The 22,439-nt window shown below is 36.5% G+C and overlaps 1 protein-coding gene across 2 annotated transcripts in view; it reads left to right on the top strand.

Annotated features, from left to right (window-relative positions):
• The window catches only part of LOC149798997 (uncharacterized), a 181,034-nt gene that overhangs the window by 29,631 nt on the left and 128,964 nt on the right, over window positions 1-22,439 (top strand). The window lies entirely within an intron of this gene.

The following is a 22,439-nucleotide window of genomic DNA, read 5'->3' as shown; positions in this document are numbered from 1 at the left end:
TCATTTTCACACATTTCTGTTGGCACATATCGATTTAGACTGACGAGAAACCTAACAATTGATATCAAATTTTGCTAAATCGGTGTTTATTACTATTGTAATGACTTATTCACCTGTTTGTTAAACGATCGTATAGAAGACATTAGGAGAAAAGACAGACAAATGAAGACGTAAGCAGCAGGGAAGTCGTACAGACCAGGTGGCTCAGATAAATTTAAGCCTCCCACACAAACTTTCTCCGTAGAAGCCTCAGATTTCAAAAATAAACCCTCCTGCGCAAATTAATCCGCAAAATTTCAACCCAAAGTGCATTTTCAGGCATAAAAAAAAACAGCATTTTTTTGGGGGGGGTATTGTAAAATTTGTTTGTGATTGCAAATTCCGACTGCAATTTTATGAGTAAATTTGATCGAGACCAACTCGATATCTACTACGAGGATCATGAAGATTAATCGTGATAAAACCGTGCGGTGTTGCCTGAGCGTGACTGAAGAAATTTTTAAACTTATTTATATCCATGTCGCCGTTACACCAAGTTTGATGGATATTCCTCAGCGTGTGAGTATCAACGCCATTGAAAACTGATAAAATATTACAATTATCTCTAATTACCTTTGGAATTTGCGTATATCGCTGCGTCACGTAAATCACATCGGTGTTCTTGTGTCGGCCACGCGAGAATATCCTAGCTGGGTTAGTTTGCTTATCCAGCATCACATCATCGAAAACAACAAGATTATTAGTATCGCCGTCTAAACTTTCCACTGATGGAGCTTCATTGATATCCGTTATAAATTCTATTGTGCCATCCTCAGTATTATCGCTAAATTCCTTTAGTACTTGATAACATCGCTGATCATCAACGGACGGCGCAACCAAGTATAATTTATCCCATTTTAACCATCTCATTATCAAATTTAGCAACAATTGCGTTTTTCCAGAACCAGATGGTCCAATGATTATCATTCTAATCGAATTTGGTAATGCCTCGGTGTGCTTTACTTGCTCGCGTTTTTTTGTGGCTGAAAAATCAATTACATTCATGTTATTAGAATATTATGGATTCATATTGTGTTAAGTGTCGCACTCGAACTGCTACGTTAAATCCAATCGAAGTCGTTACGCGCAACAACAGGAATGCAATTAAGGGAGAATGCGCGGTTTGTAAGACAATTAAGTTTAGATTTGTAAAAAAAAAAGTAGAACCGGAGGAGACATCGCAACCTCCTTAACAAATCTGCCTGGAACTCCCTGGGCGAAATATCCCGGAGAGAAACATTTACCAGGATATAATTACTGCGGACCTGGTACAAGGCTAGATATAAGACTTAACGATAATAATCAACCAAATCCTGGCGAGGATCCAGTAAACGCTATCGATAACGCATGCTACTATCACGATCTTGCATATCGCAGCGGAGATTTACAACAAAGACATCTCGCTGATATTAAATTAATTCACGCAATAGATGCTATTCCTGATAAAAATTTCAAAGAGAAATTGGCAACTTGGTTGATAAAAGGAGCAATGAAAGGTAAATTAGTACTAGGTGCTGGTAATTTATAATGGAGCAAATATATTATTCTCCGCGAGGATTTTGGCGAGGAAAATCAGCAATAGCCAAACTTGCTAAGGCAGCAAAAGTAAAGCAATCTGTCGCTGAATCGTGGCTATCGAGGCAAGCAGTCTGGCAAATTTATCTTCCTCCGCCTAAGAAAATATCATATGCGAGTTTCTCTGTCAGCGTCCCTAATGAAGTCCATCAGGCTGATCTTATGTTTCTTCCTTACGATACCGTCGACGGAGTTACATACAAATATGTTCTGACGGTTGTTGATATCGCTAGCAGATACAAGGAAGCGGAACCGTTATCGAATAAAACAGCAACAGATATTGCTAAGGCGTTTAGCGAAATTTATTCACGATCTCCATTAACATGGCCGAAGCTTCTCCAGGTTGATCCAGGTCGAGAATTCCTCGGTGCGGTTACTTCACTGATGAAAAAGAATAATGTTAAAATCCGTCGCGGTATTGTAGGTGTTCATCACAATCAAGCTATCGTTGAGAGATTCAATAAAACTCTTGCAGAACGATTATTCGGATATCAGTACGCGAGAGAATTTATCCAAGATAAACGATCTCACGATTGGGTAACAAGATTACCTCACGTGATTAATGCGCTAAATAACGAAGTAACACGAACGATATCAATGAAACCCGCAATTGCAATTACAAAAACAAAAATACCACTAAAGCGAGATTCTACTATTCCATCTGTGCTAGGTAGCGTTATTGTAAGGTATTTATATAAAGAAGGAGAAGCCGAAGGTGGCAGAAAAAGAGCAACCGATCCAAACTGGAGTGTTACAACACATAAAATATCGGCCGTAACAAGATCATCAGGAAGACCAGCAATTTATTTTCTAGATTCACTAGCACCACAACGCGGATTTACCAAAGAAGAACTACAAGTAATTCCAAATGATACTCAATTACCGCCGTCGTCGTTAATGTGAAATCTAATCCTACCTAACTGAGATAATTTTCTTACTCGAGAAACTGCTAGATAAACTAAATTCGACCAGGAAATTCTATCATCGACGATCCAGACCTGACCATCTACTGTTAATCCCTGTGACGAGTGTATCGTTGCTGCGTATCCAAGTTTCCATGGCGATCTTTCTGCGTTTATCGCATCATTGACAAGATTAATATCAACGAAAATAATATCATTCAAAACTAATATTTTTTCTTCTCCGCATGGCAAAGTAATATTAATATTTTGTTTTCTAGTATCAGCTGGCCTATAGCACAACGGAACCTGCAACGTTGGAAATCTCTCACATTGAAGTTTGAATAATATTTTCTGAATAGCATCGCGAATAATTCTCCTACTAGCAACGATCAAATGATCTGGACGCCACAAAGTTAGAAAATTATCCATCGAAGTTTCGTCGATTATTTTTCTCATCACATCACATTGAAATTTATTAGGTTGCAATCGAATCATTTTTTTAAACTCGGTCAGTAAAATATCATTAGATCTATAATCAGCGTCAATTTCTTCATAATAATCTACAAAATTTCTAAGCCACCTGTGAGGAGATTCACCATCAATAGGATCAGGTTGCCCATGATCGCCGCACATTATTACAGCGGTATTTTTTTCTTCTAGCCAACCCAGGAATAATTTTAACACAACTAAATTTACCGTGCAAATTTCATCAAATATTATAATCTTGTTGATATATTTGTTTCCCATTCGAGCCGGATCCCACAATCCACCGCTGTATTTGAAATAACTGTGATAAGTACAAGAATTAACGCCACGTTGTTTTATTTCTCGCGCTAATCTATGAGTTGGAGTCAACACGATCATATCAGATTTTGAAAATAAGTTTATTGCTCGTGTTGTTTTACCACTACCGCCAGGACCATTTAGGTAAACGAATTTGTTTCGTGAAATTGGATCAAACGCAGATACTGCTGTTGATACTTCATCGCATTTATCTTTATGAAATTTATCGCAATCTTCTACATCCGCGTCCTCACAATAATCTAGAATATCCTCGTTTTTTATTCTCCAAGTTCCCCAGGAACCATCGGTGATTAAATTCTCCAACCTACACTGATATTTTTTATCAATATAAAATGAATCCGTTGCAACCCTTACCGCGATATCAGAAAATTTATTTATCATCGACAGCAAATTAATACTCACATAAGCGAGCATCGATGATCTTAAATGAGTATACTGTGCTGATTCTCCATCAAGATAAGTTATCACTGTACCTAACTTCGTTCCATCAATAATAATATTTTCTCTGTTGCAAAATATTCCACGCGATACCGTATCGGCAATAATAAAATCCATCTCAGTATCATTGATAAATAACCTAGCGTGGCGATGTTTATGATCAACTGATCCTCCTTGAGTAAATTTACCAATTATTTTTCTTCCAATATCTTTCGCGTTCTCACAATCTGTCGGCAACCACACCTCGGTCTGCTTTCTATACGATATAATCGCTTCACTTACCGTCAATGATATTAACATCGACGAATCCAACATATATCTCAACAATACCGTAGGGACCCATCTGCGTTGAGATAAATGTCGACCAAACCAAATATAACAAATTTTATGCAAATTTTCAGCAAGTTCGAATGAAGTAACATAAGCGAATCCTGTCATAACAAAATCAGGTAACGGTCCGTTAATTGCCACTCTCGTCATCTCGTTAGTAGGATGACCGAATTTAGCAAAGTAATTTGCACAATCGCCATACCCAAGGAAACTTCCAGGATAGCATGCGCTCATATCAACGGAAATCATATCCTCGAAATAATATTTGGTATTCCATAATCCTCCATGGCCGTATTCGATACAACTAAGTTGAATATCATTGAGAAATTCATTTCTTGTAGGTTTCCACGAATTTCTTTCTCTGGCAGCATGAGCAGCAACAGACGGAACAGTAAAGCAATTTGTCAGCAACTGATTTGGATTAGACGAATACTTCTCCGCGATATTTCTCATTGTTTCGTGTAATATTTCATCACGGTAAATATCTCCGCGTGGCAAGATAAATTGATCGTATCTTTCTTCGCTCGAGAATAACCAAATCGATATTGGATCGGACTTGGCTAATAGTTTGATATATCTAAACATTGCATCAGAATTGTCATTCCCAGATTCCACGGGATAAAACTTAACAACACGATCTCGCGGGAATATCATTACCGACTGACTCCACGCATGTGAATTATGATCAACAATTTCGATTGGTGTTCCTCGAGAATTATACGGCGATGAATATAATATTTCTCCCGATAGTGTTTTAACCGTAATAGGAAATTTAAGTTTCTTACTTAACGCAGCAACATCATCGATTGATGCGCCATTAATAACTGTCTTTGCCCATGAATTAATTTTATCCAATCTCAATTGAGTCAGACCAGATCCGCGACGGGCATTCCTCATATGTTCGATAACTCGCTCAGCTACGCAGTTTATTTTCGGAGATTCCCTCATCGCAGGTAGATTTTTCACATCAGGATTATTATTCAGCCGATAAATTCCATAGACAACAGCACTAGAAGGATACGCCCTAGCATAATAAGGACCATCAATCCCCAGCAGCAATCCCGGTTTCGAATTTTTATCAAGAACAACATTTTTCTTACCGCCACGTACTGGATCTCGTTTATCACGAATAATCCAAATGTCATCGGGCATTTGTGCAATAAATTTTATTCCGAAAATAAATCTCTCTTCTTTGTGTGAGTTTTTTATATGTTCGATTATCTTCTTCGCTCGCTCCAGATTCATCGTAGCATCAACAAAGTTAGTTTTCCAAGTTGACCAGGTATGAATCGCTCCATCATCAAAAAATTCCTTCTTCGCACTATCAACTTCAGGAATGATATATTCTGCCTCATCGAGATCAAATAAATCCATTATTATATTTTAGACAAATATCTAAATATAATGAAGCAATGCGCGTGGATAATAGTCGGATCAACAAAATCATGTAACAAATCCTGCAGAGGTGAATATTGTGGCGCTCATATATACGAAATTCGACGAGGTAACAAAGGACCACAGCGATGTTTAGTTTGTCAAGTTGGCATTCGAGGAAAGACAAGATTATGTTTCTCCTGTGGAGGGAAAAAATATCGTGAGTTACGGAGATATTATGAGAAAAGATCCTCCTCGGTAATAAAATGCGAAGAAGATTATATTAATCGTTTCAAAGCAAATTTCGATTTAAACAAAGAGAATATCATATATGGAAATGAAATCAGCGATTCCCATGAGTGAATATAAATCGCATCCCATCATCGAAGGTTACGAAGCATCTGAGGATGGTAATGTCAGAAACATCAAAACAAAGAAACGTGTTGGTAGTATTTGTAATTCGGGATATCTCAAATTTACAGTCCATAAAAGAAATGAAAGAACAGAATGTTATTCGAATCATAGATTTGTGTTCGAATGCTACAAAGGACCAATAGAGATCGGACTTGTTATCGACCACATTGACGGTAATAAACTTAACAATAAACTTTCCAATCTGCGCGCGGTAACCCAGAGTGAAAATTCAAGATTTGGTAATAACCGTGGATTTCCTAATTATTCGAAGACTGTTAAATCAGTGAATCAAGCAACAGGTGAGGAAATCGCGTTTACATCGATGTCTGCAGCAGCAAAACATTTCTTTATTGACTCGCATTCAGTAAAACGAGTGGCAGAAGGAAAATACAACGCAACATTTTCTTATGATGCTGATTCATGGATCAAATTCTCCTATGTACCAATAATATTTGATTCGGAGAGTGACGAAGAATAATTGAATATCTCCGCAAAACAAAAAAAAAAGATTAATTTTGAAAATTTCCCTGGATTTTATTTATTTTTTTCGCCCATTTTTCCCCCAGAAATATTTCTGGGATACAGATTTGGAAAATCTCACTTGCGATTTAAAAATCGGGAATCAGAGATTCTCACGATTTCACCAAAAGATTGATACTTACAGTTTCTCCTCGTATATCAAGTAAATTTCCTTTCTGATCCGTTAGTTTGAAATTTATTCTTGACAAAAATCGATTATGACATCGCAGGTAAAACGGATTCATTGGTTCCTTGATTATCAAATAACCGGGAGATGCGCTAGGTGAAAATGAATACAATATAAAACCCTGATTCGCTTGATTCGACACTGACGAATCAACATTATAGCTACCCTCGACAACGTCCGCGTGAAGATAAATCGCGATAACTTCCGTTATATTAACGATACCCGGCGATATATGTCGTCCACCTTTGTCAGGATCGTTATTGTGTTTAAGAATCAATTCTGAATGTATTTTTTTGGTCCATGCGGCATGTAATTTCGGAAATAAATCATCAATGGTATCAGTGACGGATTTTCTCATCGCATCAAAATCAGAATTGGGAAATTTGAAATTTGGCAGTGTTTCCTCGGTTAATTCAAATACTCTCATGAATTTTTGTTTCTCACCCGAGTTCTTGATCAACTCGAATTTGCTGATAGGAAGAACATATTCGGCAATTGATATATCGTCGACTATCGCCCGAATAAACATATCATGATAATATTCAATATCATTTGCAAGTTGATTTAAAATCTTCACGTGTTTTATAATTTCGCTACATGAACCAGATTTATTTAGGATGCATTCATGAAATGATCCGCGCAATAAATTTAATTGTAATTCGTGTTCTTGAATAAACTCGTCTAGAGTTCTTCTTACCAAGATACCGTCTATGGGGGCTATTATCCTGTTAATGTGGGTAGCGTCGAAGATTTTCACATCTGGGGGGATTTTAGGAAGAGGCAACCATGAGAGAATTCTTTCGTTAATAAAAGTGAAAGCGAACATTACTAGGTTAAATTTGTGGTTGTTCATGAGATTGATGGCGCTGTGGATCAGAGGTTTGTGTTTGATATCTCCATACCATCCTTCGTCGGTTGTAAAATCTTCCTTTTTTGGTTCCGGTAGTTCTGGAAGGGTTTCATCATACCAACCTGGAATAATAACATCCGATTTCTTTGGTTTTATCAGAGGTGCGACCTCGGGCCAACCTAATATATTTCTAATCGATGATTGGTAAATATCTACCACGTACGGTGATTTCACTTCTATCATTGACGATAGTGTTGGATCATGTGAAGATATCTTTATGCCCGGTTTAGCATCGCCGGTTAAATTTGATATTCTAGTGGTAAACTCATTATTCAGCTGATCAATTTCGTAACTACCGGTTGGTATACCAACGACGATCCAATCGGGTGTTCCATCGGTTTTATTTTTATTTGCAAAAACAAGTGAATTATTTGGCATCAAATTACCGAATGATTTCGATCTAACATTAGGCCAGCTGTTGTAGACGCGCAATTGTGTTAATGCAATTTCGTTAACGTTAATTGGTGTTGAAAAATTAATACTAAACTCGGGTTTCGTTGAACTTAGCGATATTAACGTTGTTGTTGGTGGTGTCGTGTTTGTCACGATCTTGGCTAACTCGGACATTATTAATATTCATTTGTTCAATCTCCGAGTAAATACTAATCATTGAAGAAAATTCTAGATCGGATATAATACCATCGTTGAGACTCTCAGAAAGTAACAATGATAACTTCGAGTACGCGTCACTGATCTTAGTTAGTTTAATTTTATACGATGATAACTTTTCACTCGTGCACGAGGATATCTTTTTCGCGATGATATTAAGAACACCCGCGATTGCTGTTGTTGACGAGATTATTATTGTTGCTACGATTGGCGCTATCATTGTTACCGCGGATAGAATTATTCCTGCACCAGCGACCACAGCAGATACCGCGTACACTGCAACATCAATGATAACTAATTTGCGCTGGTATTTATTTATTTTTATCTGATAATCGTCAAGTTGTTTTCGCAACGAATCCTGCCATGATCGCGCCTGATTGTAACGGTAATCAGATGCGGTCATTTATTAATCTACGATATCAATTGCATAATTACTCCTTATCTTCGGCTAAAAATTCGAAAACTATACTATAACCAATTGGTCCCATATTGGTTCTATCTGGTGGTTCCAGCACAAATGTATTCTCGTAACCTGTGTACATAATATAATTAAAAAATTCACCAAAAATTTTACCACCTGCGGCTATTATTTTAAAACCTATCGGAGATTGAATAAATATTCGATAATATCCACTAATTGGCGGTTTAAATTTAAATTTGTTATTCACGGGTGTCCACCATGCCTCTTTTCGTACCTCTACCACAAGTGGCACACTACAGGTAAGATTTTTTGTTTCTACTTCCTTTGGTATCGAAATTCGCGATAATCTTCCAAGGTTCATTGACGATATTTTTGTGGTTATTTCGATAATTTCCTTACCTAATTGCTTTACGTCAGTGGCGTGACCAGTTTTATCGACGGATTGGTCAATCTTTGCTATTGTAGCGAGAAGTTTCGTGTTTAAATCTCGAATTTCTCCGTCGTACGTTGATATATCTAACTTTTGACGCGCCAATTCACGTACCGCGTTAATTTCATCGTTGATGGATTTTATTTGTCCTTGCATCACGTTAATCCCCTTGGTAAATTCAGGAACAACAACATTACCGAGTTTAATAATTTCCTCGTTGATTTTTTTGCTGAGATCGTCGATCGATGGTTTCTGACTCATCAAGATATTTACTTCGTTAATTTCGGCAAGAATACCAGTAATTTCCTCGTTGATTTTTTTTATTTTCTCGCTGAGATCGTCGATTGATGTTTTATCGATTTTCTGACTCATCGAGATATTTACTTCGTTAATTTCGGCAAGAATACTAGTAATTTCCTCGTTGATTTTTTTTATTTTCTCGCTAAGATCGTCATGTGATGCTTGATCGGCTTTCTTATTTGCTAGTTCGTTTGCGGCGGAGGAAGTATCACTGGATGTTTTTATATTCTCGTCAAATTTTTTGCTAAATTTATCTAAAGCATCGTCAAGTTTTTTAAGGTCGTTATTTAGCCTATTAAGTCTTTTTGTCATTCTATCCTGAAGATCGTCGTGTAATGCTTTATCGGCCTTCAGGGGTAACTTTGCTATAATATCGGCGATATCAGCAATAGATTTTAATACCATCTCCGATTGGCGAGTAAACTGACTAATGTGATCGCGGTATTCGTCTCGCTTGATTATATCAGTTATTTTGACGTTGCTAGTTTGTAATCGCCCTTCGGTATTTTGAAAAACAGCAACTTCGCCAGGATCCACCTCTGACAGCGATAAAAGATTGTTAATATCGCTCTTGGTTGCAAACTTTGATGTATCGATGTCGACTGCATCTTTTTTTTCTTTCCTAAAGAGAGACCTACCGTAAATGTCAACCATGATATTTATCTACGGTATATTCAAATAAAATTTTGCGAAAAGGTTTGGATGATTTTGAAATTTCATCAAGGACATTAATTGTCTCCCGGCCGCATATTGGTGGATCTACTAGTGTTTGTGTTGGAAGTGTTGAATACCAAACTGGAAGTTTTAATTTTGACACATATTTGATAAATTCATTCGGCGGTGCTAATCCGTATGAATCGAAATAGATGATTTCGCGAGGATTAATCGCATACGCAACCCAGTGAGTGCCAGGACCGGAATTTTTATCGAGATTTATTATTCCTGTCTCGGTTGAATTTGGTTTGTCCGGTAGTTGATCTCGCATAAATACGCCTCTAAAAAATTTTATTTTCTTTTTTTTTACTTCACTGATTAAATCTAAATTTGAGGTTGGTAGGCTCGATTTAACCCGGATCCGTACGGGGGTCGTCTTAGGTAAAGGCCGGATCCTTGTCGTTGTTGCTGCGTCATCATTTTTGCGAGAAGAAGGGGTAAGAGAAGTCCGCCCTTTTTTTTACGATATCCCTTTCCTATAATTTTTCCAACAACTTTTCCTGCTATTGCAGAACCCGCCCCACCAAGTGCACCTAATCCTACTGCCTTCGCACCTGCTATTAACGCTGGTATAAGCGCGGCCAATGGAAAAAAACCGCCTACTTTGATCATATCTCTGATTGCGCCTATCGAGATATTCAGACGAATACCAGTATTTGCCGATCTGGCTTTGGTGAAATGTCCGTGTTGATTTTTAGTTAACGATAGTTTGTTAGGTCCACCGTGAAGTTGATTACTTTTCAAAGTTAAACTTAAACCTCGTCGCGCTGCTGTTGCTGATTGAAGTTTTTTCACCTGACCGGGGGTCAGAGTTACGCTGACGTGATCGTATGGCATATTAATAATCACTTTTATCTAAATTTAGAATTTGTTACATGTTCTCTACGGGTGCATCGATGACTCTCATTCTACCACTGATACCCTCCAGGATCATTGTTCTATCGCTGAGAATAACTGCAATTGCTCTTGCGTTTCCTCCTGTGTTAATTCTGGCTTTGAAATGAATATCGACAACCGACTGCTTTACCAAATCAAGATGTTCCAGGGAAAAATAATAGATAGGATAAAGATTATTAAAATCTAATTGTGATATTTGCAATCCGGTATCAATATTTTGATCGCGACCCATATAAGTTAATAATCGATGATACGCGCGTGCCGTGGAATTGGTGGCATAATCGATGGCTATTTCCTCGGTTGGCTCCTGTTGGCCATTTATTCTTAATGATACGTTTGTTGCCCCGAATTGATCAAATATCATGTGACTATGTTCTTGATCGTATTTATTCATATTTTGGAGAGCAACAAAGATATGTCTTGGCGCGGAGGATCCTTGTTGTGAGGCAATTCGCCAGGTAAATATTCCGTTAATATTAACATCACAAGAGTCAGTCATAGTTGTGAGCCAAGCCATGACGGATTTTCCACCTTGATTCATAAATGACAATAATTTTTCTTCTATGATCATCGACGGTGTTATTGCTGGCATCCATAAGGTAATTCTTTCAAGGACAACTTTGCCGATATCAAGGGGATCTGCACTTGCATCTCGCCAGATGGCTCTATCATCATTGGAATCTCGAACAAAAACTATCGTATGCTTCGCTCCGTAAATAACTTTTCTGAAATGTCTGCAAAATCCAAAAATATGAGATAACGGAATTGCACAGGAAAATCTTCGTTCGGCGTCTTTTAACATTTTATTTCGTGTGGCAAATCCAAGGTTGTAATTGGGATCAAGGTCAATTATCATATCTTCAACATCATTATTGAGAACAGCTGGATTAGCGCGATTAGTTGGTTGTCTCTTGATAAATTGTTTATTACCAGGATGATCATAGTTATCCTTCGCAAACATCATGCTAGGACCGGCCGATCTGGTAAAATCATCAGAGTATCTTGCTAATCCTATAATCGTCGTTGCTATATCAACGTTATTTGTGATTGATTCGATCTCCTTTCCGTCGATCATGTAAGTGAAGCTCTTGAATAGTGCCATAATTCCATTATTAACAAAACCAACTTCAAAATCTGCTCCAAAATTGGTATCGTTTGTCCTAACAAGCCTTCCAACAAATTCGATATACGCCTCAGATGGAAGAAAATATCTTGTTGTATCGTGGACTTGAATTTCCTTTCGATTTCTTGAATCTGGCTCAACTACATCGTACGAGAAATACTGAAAATCTCGCAATGATGTGTCCTTACCTACTGGTTCATCCATGTTAAATAATTCATTTGACACTTGTGAGAACATTTATTATTAATAATATCGTCTAAAACGAAGACCATCGCCTGAAACAAAACTTGTATTTGCTAGATTTGTCCTAGCAACATTCTGCGCTAGATTTGTATTAGCAACTTCCTGCGCTAGATTTGTTATAGCAGCTTCCTGTGCTAGATCATTTATTTTTTTATTTGCCGCATCATTTATGGCCTTACTGACTTCAGGTGGCATTTCGCTGGTAATGGGTAATTTGACGGGTTGCTTTTTACGTACTAAACTTAATATTTTATCTTTGATAGCGTTGAAGCCTTTACTGGCCAAATTACCGATACCAGAAATGGCAGTCTCGCCGATCTTTCCTATCGCTTTCAACCCAAATTGCTTAATCACGGGTCCAATTTTAGGTATTACTCGCGTGACAAGACTTCCAACGATATCGCCGAATCCATTACCGTGAACATATTTATATACTGGCAATCTAGAGTTTACTACGCGAACCAGTGTTGGTCTGCGTTGATTTTTGTGAATAATCATATTATTTCAATTATGTTGTTTTAATCGATAAGCTCATCGACAAACTCCTTATAAATGTGAGAATCGATGATACCACCACGGAATAATCGCTGACAAATATCTGATGCTTCGTTGACTATCTCACGGGAGTTATTTCCGGCTCGCTTTCCTCCGATTAATACTTCGAGGCGAGATACGTCGTTGACAACACTGTCAGGGCAAACTGAATATCCGCTTCCTGTGTGTAATTCTGGATCCTTAAATACTTCTCCTGACGAACTAGACGACGACGTCAGTGGTAAATATATTTCTGGTGGAGGTGAAGGAGAACCGCCCCTAAGTGTTGCACCCTCCCCGGGGTCGATTCCCCATCTTGTTGGTTTTTCAGTGGGACCCCTGTAGTTTGACGCTGTTGGTTCCACAGGTGGAGGTCGCCAAGAGGGGAATGCAGAAGGTTCCCTTGGATATAATGTAGGAGAGAGAAGAGGGTGATGAAGATCAAAGGAAAATGATTCAGGACTATCACTTTTAGGTGGTGAACCTTTATCTTTAGGTGACGAACTTTTACTTTTAGGTGATGAACTTTTACTTTTGGGTGGCGAACCCTCAAATTTGGGTAGCGAACCCTCAAATTTGGGTGTTGAAATTTCTACATTTTTCCTTACTTGATAATTAACAATATCCGACAAAAATTTTGAAAAATCATCATCTTTGTATCTTATTGGTTTTCCTAAACTACCAAAATAAACTATCGCATGCCAAACAATATCGTTGACTTTATCAACATTAATATCTTTTTTCAAATAAATTTTTTTAGTTTTCAAATCAGTTTTTGAAGCAATTACAACTCTCGCAACATCATCTTCACGAATTGTATGTATGTTATCTTCATCCAAATAATTATCAGCAGGTAAACTAGGATCAGGAACAAACCAACCAGATTCATCGTATATGTATTTAGGTACAATTATTGGTTCATCACTCTGATCTTTTTTCTTTCTTGATTTTCTTTCTTTTTTCTGTGGTGGAATATCTTCCTTTGGTCTAGCTCCTAATTCCTCTGGTTGAAATATTGGCTCCTGTGGTTGAATATCTTCCTGTGGTGTTTCTTTTCTTCCTCGTTTTTTAGTTTTTTCTTTTCTTTCTTGTTGTTTTCTTTCTTTCTCTTGCTGTTTTCTTTCTTCCACCATTTGTTTATTATGATCATATCTATCGTCTGCTGCTGCCATAAATCTTCTAAAAGATGGATCCCTTTCACTCGCTTGCGTTTTTCCATCATAAATTCTAAATAACATACTAAACCAACTTTTACGAGTTGGATATCTTCCTCTTCCTATATCAGACAAATAGTCATTTCGAATACTGAACATATCTTCAGCAAGTTGACCAAATTGATCTAAACTATATATCGTAGATAGCGGTTGTGATATTATATTCCATCCCTCATCGGTGAAATTTTCTCTTAAATCATCGATATCAAATTTTCTTTTTTTTATTCCAGGTTTTCTCCCTCTAGGTTTTGCTTCAGTTTTTCCTTTACGACCTACTTTAAAGGCAATTGCAGGTTGTCCACCCTGCTGCGCTGCCGCTGCTGCTATTGCTAATCGATCGGGTAATGTTCGTGATTGCTCCTCAATACCTTTCAACGCACGAAAAATTCCACGTTTTCTGGCTTCCTCATCTTCCTTATCTTTTTCGTCACCATATACAGTTTGTTCAATTGTTTTAGTAACTGGCTTCAACCATTTTGCCGAAGTTTCTAAAATTCCATGTTGCATATCTTCGTAACCACGAACATTTTTCTTAAATAATTGTTTTGTCGGAATAAACTTCTTTAATGCCGCTAATTGCTCTCGCGCTAATCTGGCAGAATGAGGTTCTCCAACTGTGCTAGTTTTCCGGCTCATCTTATTTTCAACTATATTGTTTTATTGTGAAATAAAATTAATATCCGCAGTCGGAATTTGCAATCACAAACAAATTTTACAATACCCCCCCCAAAAAAATGCTGTTTTTTTTTATGCCTGAAAATGCACTTTGGGTTGAAATTTTGCGGATTAATTTGCGCAGGAGGGTTTATTTTTGAAATCTGAGGCTTCTACGGAGAAAGTTTGTGTGGGAGGCTTAAATTTATCTGAGCCACCTGGTCTGTACGACTTCCCTGCTGCTAGACGTACTTAATAAGATACACACACATATTATTTACTGTTGTACAGCTTTAATTATATTCTTCAAATTTATAGTATTAGTATCGAAATATGTGGTACAATCGCAAAACGGCAATGGTAGTTTCACGTACCAAGGATATGAAGATCGGTAATGTCGCACCCGATATTCAGTAAAAAGAACAATCTTTTTTATTTTGCATTTTCACACATGTCTATTGGCAGAGATCGACTTAGAATCATGAGAAACGTATCAATTGATATCAAACTTGTCAACATCGTTGGTTGTTTGCGATTGGTATGACTTATTCGCCTATATGGAAAATATTCGGTTAGGAAGGCACTAAACGCAAGGACGTACAAATGAAGACGTACTTCATAAGACGCATACACATTATTTACCGTTGAACAGCTTTTATTATATGTGTCAGGTTTATAGAATTAGCATCGAAAAAATGTGATACGATCGCAAAACGGGAATGGCAGATGGACGTAGCAAGGATACGATGACCGGTAACGTTGCAAGCGATACTGAGTGAAAAATACCAACTTTTCTATTTTGCATTTTCACCCATTTATATTGGCACAGATCTATTTAGACTGATAAAAATTTATCAACTGATATCAAACGTGTCAAAATCGTTCTTTGCGATTGGTATGACTTATTCGCCCATATGGAAAACTTTCGTATAGGTCAGATGTAGGCACACGGAAAGACAGATAAAGACGTGCTTAATAAGATACATACACATATTTTATAATTATGTACAGCTTTAATTCTATGCTTCAGATCTATAGTATTAGCATGGACGTATGTGCTACCATCGCAGAACGGGAACGGTATATGAACGTAGCAAGGATATGAAGATCAGTAAAGTCGAACCCAATATTCAGTAAAAAGTACACTTTTTTGTATTCTGCATGTTCACACATGTCTGTTGGCACAGATCGAGTTTGACAGATGAGAAACCTATATATTAATATGAAATTTGTCAAAATCGGTGTTTATTTACTATTGGTATGACTTATTCGTGTATATCGAAACCGTTCGTAGAGGAAGGCATTGGGCGCACGAACATACATTATGAAGACGTACTTAATAAGAAGATACATAAACATATTATTTACTGTTGTACAGCTTTAATTATATGCTTCAAATCTATAGTATTAGCATCCAAGTAGGTGCTACCATCCCTAAACAGGAAGGATGGAAGCATCAAGGATACGAAGATCGGTAAAATCGCAAGCGACAATGAGTCGCAAATAGCAACTTTTTTATTATTCATTTTCACACATTTTTTTTAATTATTTTTTTTTTTTTTTTTTTTTTTTTTGCACAGATCGATTTAAACTGATGAGAAACCTATAAATTGATATCATATATGTCGAAATCGGTGGTTGTTTACGATTGGTACAACTTATTTACCTATATGGAACATGTTCGTGTAGGAAGGCATTTTGACGCACGGAAAGACAAATGAAGACGTATTTAATAAGATATATAAACATGTTATGCTGTTGTTTAGTTTTAATTTTATGCTTCAAATCAGTAGTCAGCATCGAAGTATGTTGTAAACTCCCCCTCCCCTTAGTATGCAACTGCAAGCACACTTTGTCAAATGCTAAAAGGCACTAACTTTCTTGAAAATTATAATAATCAAAAAAAATTCCGGATTCGTATATTATAACGTTATAATGCGCTTTCATTTTCCGTCAGGTGGGTCTCCAGGTCGAGTTGTTATGAACAACAGGAAACAGTATCGTACATTCTTTGCTAAGCGATCGCTCAGGTGGTGCAGTGTCTGTACAGAGCGTCCGCCTTGGATGCGAGAGGTCGCGGATTCAAACCCCTGCCGAATCACACTAAAGACATAAAAATGGTACTAGCAGCTGCCTCTTTTGGCGCCCATCATTAAGATATTGGTGTGAGGATAATGTGATTGGGTGGGACAAAATGCTGTATGTTTGTGGCATGATGCCACATTGCTAGACATCATTATAAACTGTCACAATGCAGACATGGTAGCGATATGATTGCATTTTTTTTTAAAGCTACGTTAAAAATTACACACACACACACACACACACACACACACACACACACACTTTGCTTAGTTATTTGCTATTTGAAGAGATGGAATATTGTTCATATTTCAACCGCTTTTTATTAATGATCATCGATGTGACCAACATATACGATAATAATACTCCCGATGATGATGATGATGGTTGTTGTTCTGATTTCTGTATTACTACTGCTCCATGGGTATATTATATATCGAACTTGAAAACAGAAGCACTACCAGCAATAAAGCAGCTTTGAAAACAAATCGCACTTAATCGATATCAATATATATTGACATCAAAATGAACGTCAAATGCTCTGTGCAACTGTATCGAAATGAACTATTACATGCTGGGTTTTTTTTCTTTTTTTTTTGGGACAGTTTTAGACCGAAAAAAGTAGTACTTCAAGGCTCTGTCTATGGTATAAATATGTTCATGTACACTTTTCCATTGTAACTTTAAGTGTATAGACTGCAAATACGATGAAGCACAAATCGAGGACGTCGAGTGTTAGCATTGGAACAATGTTACTACTTCGGTCGAGAAGGATAACGACCTATATATGTATTCCTGCCCACTACCATGTAGGATGTATCAAACTGTATATTACTCAAGCGCTCTTTGTCGAGCGTGCTGGTGTGTGTGTACAAAAACAAATGGAATATAATAACTTTAACTGAAATATATACAATTAAATTCTATATAAAAGTGATGCGGCACCTGGGAGTAAAGCAAAAATGGAAGAAACAAATTTCCGGATCGCTACTATCAACAGCAATGGGATAGACAAAGCGAAAGCAGACAAAGTAGCCAAAGAAACAAACTTTGGTGTAATAATGATACAAGAAACACACTATAGAATTAAGCCAGAGTTCGAAATTTTAGTAGAAGACAAACTTAACGCAATAAAGATATGCAACAATTTTGCAAATAATGATATTAGAGTTGGTTGCAACAATAATATTTTTAAAAAGCTGGGAAAGGTTTGAGGAGGGGGGAATTTTTTAAGGGACGGTTGCTACGTGTTAAAATGTTTAATTGGCATATTATAAATGTGTACATGCCAGCTAATAGAAATAAGAAACTAATTTTAAAGAAAACTTATACACCTACCTACAACAATATTCGATGGAAAATCTAATCATAGGGGGAGATTTCAACTGGGTAACTATAAATTAAACCAGTCTAGCAGGATTGATAAATTTTACGGAAATTTTTATGATCCATTAATATATATTAATACTGCAATAACCAACCAAAAGCTATCAGACCATTTCATGCTCACTATTGACCTAAAAATGAAAAAAATAGAAAAATGTGGGTCAGGACTATGGAAACTAAATAATAAGATTTTAAATGACAAAGAATATGTCGAAATAATAATTAAAAAAAGAAATTGAAACCGTCAAAAATGAAGAAAATATTAATATAATAATTGATTGGGATGTTTTAAAAAACAAAATAAAAGGAATAAATATTCAGTACTCAAATAGAGGGCGGAAAACCCCCAGAAAAAAAAAGACAAACACGAACTCAAATTAGAACTAAGCAAAACAACAAACGACGATGGAGAAAGAAAAAAAAAAACGATTGACAGACAAAATTAAAATCGTTGAAGAAGACGAAAATCAGGGGAGAATAATAAGGGCGGGAAAATTTACAAAGATCTACAACGAGGCAAAAAACGTATATAAGCGAGAAGAATTTAGAAAAGGGGGTGATACAATTTTAAACAATATCAAAATAAACAATGTAACCCATACTGTAAAAGAAGATATCCTAAATAATATTTCCAAATATTATAAAGAACTATACACCACACACCACACAGAACATATACTTCAGCACAATCGACAGCTACTTAAAAAATGTCGACTGTGAGATGACATCAGCAGTACATAGAGACCAATGTGATGATGTCATCTCAGATGAAGAAATCACAAAAAGTATATCAACACTCACAAAAGTCACCAGGGAAAGATGGACTCATCGTGGAATTCTACCAAAAGTTCCACGGTGAACTGACGCCGATCTTAAACGCTTTGTATAATAATATAGTTTTAAGTAAAAATAAAATGACTAAATCTATGAGGGAGGGAGTTATCACAATTATATACAAAGGGAAAGGGAATAGAGACGAGATTAAAAACTGGAGGCCTATATCACTTTTAAACACGGACTATAAGATTTTAAGTAGGATTTTAACAAATACAGTAAAGGGTAGGATAAACAAGATAATTAATGTAAATCAAACTTGTGGGGGAGGGATATACAAAACAATATTTTAAACATTAAAACTATAATTAACTACATAAATGAAACTGGTATGATGAGTGCTATGGTACTCTTCGACCAGGAGAAAGCTTTCGACTGATTTGAACAAAACTGTATAAAGAATGTTTTTAAAAAATTTGGTTTCGGACCGAATTTCCAAAATGGACCAAAATCCTACACACTGGGATAATTAAACGGGAAATGCACGAAAGAATTTGAAATACAACGATCAGTGATACAAGGATGTCCACTATCAATGCTAGAATACGTAATGGCAATATAAATCCTACGTCACACGATAAGAAACAACCCAGATGTGCAAGCAGGGGCGTATTAACCATTAAGCAGACTAAGCACGTGCATAGGACACCAGGGCCAAAGGGGGCACCACAAAGTTGAGAAAAGGGTGAAAAGAAAGAAAGAAAAAAGAATGAAGATTTGTAAAAAAAACTGATACAACTAGTGCAAATTGATCATGATGTTCTGTTTCTTGATCATGGTACACCCTAGGGTTATCTTCTCAGGTGTACGTGGAAAAGATTTGTCAGTGCTTAGGGCACCAGTGAGCCTTAATCCGCCCCTGATTATACAAGGCATACAAATACCAAACCTAAAAAAGAATTAAAAAATGCTCTAACATGCATATGATTGCAACATCTTTAGAAGAGAGGGGAAATGCTGTAAGTGTCGGGTTCCAAAATAAACCACAACAAGCACGAAATCTTAAAAATAGTTAACTGGAGGGGCAACCACCCTGGATTATCGCCCCCCCCCCCCCCACACACACACACTTACTGAGAGACACTGTAAAGGCTCTAGGGGTTTACTTTGGTAATAAAAAAAAAAGAAGCTGTAGAAAATTATGAACATATTATCAATAAAAAAAGAGAAAATGTGAAAATCTGGCCATGGCGCCATTACCTATCATGGAGCGGGCCCAAGTGGCCAAGACTTATTTATACTCAAATATTAACTACATAATTAAATCCATAGATATGGATAATACAATTTTAAACAAAACAGACAACGAAATAATAGATTATATATGGAATCATAAAATGCATCATGTAAAAAAAGAGACATTATATAGGGCCAAAAGTAGAGGGGGCTTGGGGTTGCCGAGCCCTCTACTACTATAATTAACTAACATAATCAATAGATTAAAAAAAAAAATGCACTCAGACCCGGCTACAGCGTGAGAAGCACCGTACATCTACTGGTTCGGCTTCACCTTGAGAAACCGACCAGAGATATACAAAAATAACAAATTAATATAAAAAAATCGAAGTGCCACGCAAACATATGAGAACTAATTTTAAAATATAGAGACAAAACAGATTTATGCAAAATTTAATAAGTAAAAGTCACGCTTGGATTAGGGAGGAGGTAACCAAAAATATAAAATGTAGAGTAGAGCAGGACAACTGAGGGTGTAAATTGGACAAAAAAATTGGAAAAATTGGGGAAAATAAGATCTGTCAAAACACAAAGTATAATTTTTAAATACCTGCACAACACCTGGCTAACAGGCGAAGAAACAATCAAACATCGTATGCTGAGGATAATGCCGAAATGCCCTTTATGTAAAACAGCGAACTTCACCAAACTACATACGATTGTCCAATGTGATAAAACTAAACATAATAGGATAAAGTTAATAATGAAAATTTGCAAAAAATATAAGTATAACAAAAATAACATTTTATTCATAGATTTAGACTACGAAAACAAAATCGTTCTAAAATGTATAGACTATATAGTAACTACGATGATATCCTGTGGACAGGTGATAAAGATTTTTAAATAAGATACGTGGTAAAAATAAGAATATTAACCACAACAAGAACTCAGTACGTCTTACGACGAATAGATACTTACCGTCAGGTTGATATAACGCAATTGATGTTGGAATTGGGGGAGAGAGGGGGAGGGAGGAATAGGTATTACAGACCGAAGGGTCGCGTAGCGCAATTGCGAGCTGATGCCATACCCATACCCCCTCCTCGCACCCCACAACAGCCATATTTCAAAGAAAATTTCAAATTCTATTTCAAATATTTCAAAGAAACCCATATAACTTTTTTTTTTAAAAGAGAAAAGGGAAGAAAGGAAGAAAGAAAAAAATAAAAGAATTTTGTAATTTAATTTTTTTTCTTCTTTCTCTGAAAGAAAATTCTAAAGACATATATAGGAAGGAATACAGGGAAAATATAAGGGGGAAGTAAATGGCGATGACATCATGGGGCTAAGTCACAGGGCTCAGTGAAGTGCATAGGCCCATCATGAGTCTTTGAAAACACCCAATGTAGAACATAAACAGACAAAATAAAGACACAAATACATACTGTATAACACTTAGTTTAAAACCCTACTAACTTCTCCCGCACTGCATGGTTGACCACTATAGAATAATGTGGTCTCATAAATACGTTTGGATCTTTCAATAAAGCATAATCAGATAAACTAAATAAAGGAGGCCTAACGCGACCCAGGAAAAACACATAGAGAATAAAGAAGCGTGAACCTTGGATCGAGCGTAACCTACCTATCAACATCTTTAAAGACTATTATGAGGAACGACACATATTATCACTCGAATAATAAAATAGGAAATTATTTTTTTTAAACAAAATCTAAATAGTACACCATTCCATCGTCAAAATTAGAAAACCATAAAACAAATTAAAAGATACAATATAACATCATAAAGGAAGAAATACAACTGGGAAAGATATTTGATCTATACTTGCTGTCTCAAACATAAAGAAAATATAGCATACACACAATATAACACCATTACATATAGCAAACACTGAGACCTAGGCGACATATAGCAAAGGTTACAAAACATTTCAAGGGAATGAACTTCGAGCAAGGTGAGGGAAACCAGACTCGGACGAACAACCCTTTAGATAACACTATGGAAACATAAATACCCCATCAAAAATTCTAAAAACTAAATTTTTTATATAAAATTTTGTTTTAATAAAACGTAGAACACATCTGAGGGGGAAATACACAAATATAAAATACTTTTTATTTTTTTTGGGAAATGGGGGCATCTGTCCGTTGCCCCCCCCCCCAAAAAAAAAGTGTGTGTGTGTGTGTGTGTGTTATTATACCCATTACATTACTTGCAAAATATATATGGTGCTGACATTTTTGGCAAGAGGGAGACCTACCGATATTCTGCATATAATTATTTTAATGTTTTTCAGAGCGAGAGT

Source organism: Sinohyriopsis cumingii, chromosome 5 (genome assembly GCF_028554795.1).
Source record: "Sinohyriopsis cumingii isolate HCF-2022 chromosome 5, ASM2855479v2, whole genome shotgun sequence".
In the NCBI taxonomy this organism is placed as follows: Eukaryota; Metazoa; Mollusca; class Bivalvia; order Unionida; family Unionidae; genus Sinohyriopsis; species Sinohyriopsis cumingii.
The sequence above is the reverse complement of the archived record's forward strand: the minus strand, read 5'-3'. Positions and strand labels throughout refer to the sequence as shown.